The following is a 6000-nucleotide window of genomic DNA, read 5'->3' as shown; positions in this document are numbered from 1 at the left end:
AGCTGCAGCCCCAGCCTCACATTCTTTATCTTTTCAAAATGATGAACCCTCTTGCTATTTGATGAAGTCTTTCAGCCCATGTTCCTATCTTCAAGTATTGCTTCTTATTTTTTAAAAATTTGTTGTTTCAGTACTTAGTTTCAATGAAAAAACTGTGATAACTACCTCCCTACTAGACTGCTTTTCCTCCTTTGTTCTCAGGACTCTGCAAACCCATGACTGTATGGCACCATAATGAAATTGGTGCAAGTGGCTAATGACAAAAATGGATATAAACATAAAAAGTTAGGCTCAGCTGGATCCTGCCACATTTTTAAGGTGTGGGCACAGTGGCTCCCTTCAAGCCTGTCAGAGTTTCCAGAAATAGCTCCTGCATAAACTCCCCCTTTCTTTCTATCTGCTGAGAACACAAGGGACATTTTTATTCGTGAATCCTGTGATGGCTGATGGACATATTAGGCAGGGAGGGAGTGAATTTGCTAAGCAGACCTTGGTCAGGAGTGGTTTTAGGGTAGAGAATGCTGGTTATTTTACATCTCCTCTATTACTCAGTTCTGAATGTAAACGAACCTCAGCAGAAAACTACAAGAAAATGTATACATCATGCACATTCATGTTACTGTGGGACATGCAAGGTGGCTGAGAAAGAGCCACAATGGATAAAAGTAAATTTTTCACATTGTTTCTTCAGCATTTGACTCAAACACAAGTGTATCACTTACCAGTGCATTTTGCAAATTTTTGGACATGCCATTAATGGGGTAAAATGAAAATTACTTTTTATAGCCATTCTCTGACAGCAAGTATAAGGTTAATGTTTCCTTCTTTCTAATGAATGAATTGAGCTGCTTCTGTTATAAAATCAAATATTATTGCTGAATACATTTCTAGTTAATGCTTGTGTTTTGTTTGTTCCATCACTTCATTGGTTTAATTCTAGGAAAATTAAAAAAAAACTATAAAATTAAATTGAGGATTAATTCTTTAGGTTGACTCATGATCAAACTAAAAAGAAAGAATCACTAAATTTTCTCTTTTTTTGAGTTTCTTTTCTCCCTACTATAGGCTTTTACTGAGACTGACTGAGTTGTATGTTTAGTTTCCCAAAGAGAAAAACCCAAATTAGAGAACCAGCAGTTCTTACTTAAGGAAGCAAAATGCAATGATGGGGAACAAGACTGAAGTAGGGAAGATGCATTCCACAGCAAAATAAGTCTCTTGCTTTAAAGAGCAGATAATCCAGCTGATCCTTGGTTCTCATTTCATTAATTCATTTCTTAAATAGTTTATCTATTACAAGAAAATTTCAGTTTTTTTTAAAAAGCAAATACATTAGGTAAGCCTTGTAAACAACTGTGCATTTTAGTTATACATTGAATAGACAACACAAAATAAAACAAACACAAAAATGGTTGCTCAGTACAAGTTACAACTTACATTCCAAACTGAGTAGTGAAAACCAGACACCTACTTTGCTTTCTTTGCTGGCTGATGTGGATGTGCTGAGACTTGAGAGCAACACACCAACCCTCTGCTCAGCTTCTGACCTTGTGGAAGTCCACATATGTGCTCTTTCAACCAGACTGCTATGTGCTCTTCATTTGTGTGATGAGATTTTAAGTCTTCCCAGGGTTTATCTCCTCCCATATTTTCCACAAATCCTCCCAGGAAAAGCCAAGTTTCCAATTGTGTGGTAATGTGCCTTTGAACCAGCCATCCTCTCACTTTTTATGAACAAATGAAACACCTCCTTTAAGTTCCCATATTGTGCCTCACAAAAAAGATAGAAAACCACCACCTAGTCCTTTCACAACCAACAGGTTAGACACATTCATGACAGGACCCCAGTGAGGAACATGCCTGATGAGTAGGTGAGCAAGGGACTTCAAAGTCCAGGGATCAAATCTTCAGATGGAAAGCTTCTTGTTCCAAGGCTGTGCCTGCTTGTGCTGCAGTTACTGGGCTATTCCTGTTCATGTGGCAGTAGCCAGCCATGCCATGGCCTCCCATCAAGTGGTAGCTCAGGACCCATGGCTCCCTGTAGGAACAACTCACCACAATTTATCCCCACTTCCAGCTTTAATTCAACTTCAACAATGTTGTAGGGGATACTCAGGGCTTCCATTTGGTGGTGGCACCAGAAGGCATCTGCAATAACCCCATGATTATATTTTACTGTCATTGTCCACTTTGCTTGCTGAAGAGCTCCCATGAGCTGATGAAGAACATGTGAAATTGTGGTAAGCCCAGAAAGAATGGCCACTGTCTGACCCCTGGGCTTTGTTTCATGAAAGGCAGCTGTGATACTTGGGGAGGTCATGAAGTGGCTTAAGCACAGGCCAGGGAGGTACCAGCTTGACTGAAACTGACAGCAGCAGCATGGGCAGCAGAGCCTGCTATTGGTGGCAGAGGTTGTGGGGAGGCCAGAAAATGGTGAAGCAGGCCCACAGATACAGGTAGCATTCTGTACCTGGATGGGAATTAGTGGGATATTCTCGATTATGTGCCGCAAATGCCCTCACTGCATTGTGGACCTGGTTGACTGTCATCTGCCCAGGCATGTGCAAAAGTCCTTTAGTTTGATCACATATTTGTTTGTGAGCTGCTGACACTATAGCTGTAGGGACAATCCTGGGTGTGCCAGCCACACCATTTCTATGAAGATTTTGGGAAGGCTCTTATGCAGTGGAGAGGTTTAACTTTGTCATCCCCTAACTAGTCTGACCATAGTAGACATAGGAACTTTAGCTTGGGTAGCATTAACCACTGCACTTGTTACAGAAGCCACAGAATTGCCAAGGAAAACCCAAATTTCAGTAATATGCATTGATATCTCTTTGAACCAGCCATCATGACAATGCTAAAATATTAAAATCATCTTTACTATTCTCAGATCTAGCTCATCTTCTTTTTGCGTCTGTATGGGTGGATACCAAATGAACACTGGTGTGAAACTGAGTTTGAAAATGTGCAATCTGTAGAGTGGATCCTGCCATGGGTCTGGGTCCCATTTCAGTAGCAGCTACACAAGCAGTGGTGGTGTGGAGGTGAGGACAATGGTAGCCAGAAGATGGGGTGGTAGATGGAAGAATTCACAGTTCTAAGGGCAGATGGGTAGGGGGAATAAATGGGAAAGTGAATGAGGAGCCAGTTGTCATAGCTGCTTGGGAATGAGGTCATTCTTAATTCGGTGGTACTCATACGAACTTGAGAAGGGACACTGCAGGAATCCCAGATAGTTCCATGATCCTCCCAGCAGCTGTGGGGTAGCTGGAGCTGTTGAGAACACTCCATTGTCCATGGAGTGGCAATTCTGGGATACCTAGGAAGACATGTTTGCCACAGTAAATAAAGAGAAGGAGTGGTGCTTTTTGGTGATCTTCTTGGTATTGGAGGGCTTTGGGGCAGTGCTACTCTGGGATTTTTTTAAAGGACATTCTCTAGCATCAACTCCTGGCATGGTGGCATGGGAGGCTTATCTCATTCATCATCATTCCAACAGTAAACTCTGTTGGAAATCAGAAATATGTCTGCTTTGTCTGTCAACATCCCTTGAGCCCAGTTTTCATCCACTCTGTGTGACACCATCAGAAAAAAAATCCTTTGAAAACAGAAGGCAATTTTTGTCTACTTCCTTGTCTTTTACTTCAAAGTCATAAAGTTCTTTGCACTGAGGTGGGGGTTGAGGTAATGTTTAAATAATCTGCTAAAATTGGTGGGGAAAGAGCCATGGATCCTGCTGACTTCCCCATTTTACCAGTTTTTATCAGCTTGTCATAAAATGATGATGTCATTTTGGTAAATTTAAAGTCACCGGGTTCCTTTCCCTCATAGTTATACAATGATTTGGCACATGGTAACTGAGGTGTACACCTCACTGGGGGACTCCCGGCTTGCACCCAAGGCTGATGTCTATGCTGGCAACCTGTAGATCATTTGTGCTACAATTAGCCTTAGTGCTGTCCTTAGCTGTAAATGCACTTGTCCAGTTGGTTCCACTGCCCCCTCCAGGGCTATGTTTCCAAGGACCGTGCTTGATGTTCTCCAGAAGCTTGTCCAGCAGATATTACTGGGAAGCTCCTCAATACCCAAGGCAACAAGAAAAACTCAGGGAACATAGGATCCCCAGCAATCATCATTTGCAACACTTGTGTTGGCAAGACAAGACTTTTGCTGACGTATCCAGGTGTCCTAGACACACAGGACACTGCAAATGATCCAAGAAGGCAGATTCATGCATCTTGATCTAGTGTGCTGAGAAAGAGTCTTCAGAAATGTCCATAGTTGTTTGCAGCTCTTAAAATAATTTGTGTAACATGCATTTGAGTTTTTGCTATTGTGCCTTGACTGCTCCTATTTGTTTGTGGACCCTTGTGCAGCCCAGTCTTGCCTACTGTTAGCTGTGTCCTGATGCCATATTGCCCCAAGACTCTTCTATGCTGCCCACCCCAACATGCACCCATACAAAGTATGCCACTGCCTCTTCCTTGCCCAGCCTTAAATATTGTTTTTTTTAATCAACATAATGTTTAATAAGATTGAAACCAATATGTGAGAGTTGGAAAAATCAAACCTTCAAGTTTGATTATTTTGTGAATTTGTGACACTTTATAAAAGTGACCTAAATTCTCTGGTTACTTATTCTCTGCTGTTAGTAAGAGTCCCTGTTTTAGACAACAACACAAAACTACAAAGTTTCAGTCACAGTGTTTGTCAGGATATCCACTTCAGACATGGCATGCTCTCAAACAAGAGTAGTAATGATAGTGTCTTGTGGTTATGGGCAGCTGACGATGCAGAAATAGCAAGCAACATATCTCTCTCTGTGACATCAGCTGGTAGACACCAATGTAGATGGGACCTGGATGCTTAACACTAATGACATACTTATGATCCTTCCACTTTCCTTACAGAATGTCCCCCAGGACCTGTACCTTTGTGCTAGACCAGTTCCTTGTGGTGCAGACCCTGCTGGAGATGCTGGCCAACATGGCGGAGAAGCTGGAAGAGGCAAGTACACTTTATTTTTAAAATTTTTTTTTTCATTTTTTTTATTGGTTGTTCAAAACATTACAATGCTTTTGACATATCATGTTTCATACATTAGATTCAAGTTGGTTATGAACTCCCATTTTTACCCCAACTACAGATTGCAGAATCACATCTGTTACATATCCACATTTTTACATAATGCCCTATTAGTAACTGTTGTATTCTGCTCTCTTTCCTATCCTCTACTACCCCCCTCCCCTCCCCTCCCATCTTGTCTCTCTACCCCATCTACTGTATTTCACTTCTCTCCTTGTTTATTTACCCATTCCCCTCACAACCTCTTATGTGTAATTTAGTATAACAATGAGCATCTCCCTCCATTATCATGCAATTTCCCTTTTTCTCTCCCTTTCCCCTCCCACCTATTGTATCTGTTTAATGTTGATCTTTTTTTCCTGCTCTTCCTCCCTGCTCTGAACCTGGTTATTCTCATTATATCAAAGAAGACATTTGGTATTTGTTTTTTAGGGATTGGCTAGCTTCACTAAGCATAATCTGCTCTAGTGCCATCCATTTCCCTGCAAAATCCATGATTTTGTCATTTTTTAGTGCTGAGTAATATTCCATGGTGTATAAATGCCACATTTTTTTATCCATTCATCTATTGAAGGGCATCTGGGTTGGTTCCACAGTCTAGCAATTGTGAATTGTGCCGCTATGAATATCGATGTGGCAGTATCCCTGTAATAAGCTCTTTTAAGGTCTTCAGGGAATAGTCTGAGAAGGGCAATAGCTGGGGCAAATGGTGGTTCCATTCCAAGCTTTCCCAGGAATCTCCATACTGCTTTCCAAATTGGCTGCACTAGTTTGCAGTCCCACCAGCAATGTACAAGAGTACCCTTTTCCCCACATCCTAGCCAGGACTTGATGTTGTTTGAGTTCATAATGGCTGCCAATCTTACTGGAGTGAGATGGTATCTTAGGGTGGTTTTGATTTGCATTTCTCTG

General features: G+C 41.5%; 1 pseudogene; it reads right to left on the bottom strand.

Moving 5' to 3' along the window:
* Positions 1-1899: 1899 nt before the first annotated feature.
* LOC144371913 (E3 ubiquitin-protein ligase SH3RF1 pseudogene) lies at positions 1900-4240 on the bottom strand (annotated as a pseudogene).
* Positions 4241-6000: the final 1760 nt, after the last annotated feature.

The sequence above is a fragment of the Ictidomys tridecemlineatus genome, chromosome Y (assembly GCF_052094955.1).
Source record: "Ictidomys tridecemlineatus isolate mIctTri1 chromosome Y, mIctTri1.hap1, whole genome shotgun sequence".
Lineage (NCBI taxonomy): Eukaryota > Metazoa > Chordata > Mammalia > Rodentia > Sciuridae > Ictidomys > Ictidomys tridecemlineatus.
This window is presented reverse-complemented; position numbering and strand designations above follow the sequence as displayed.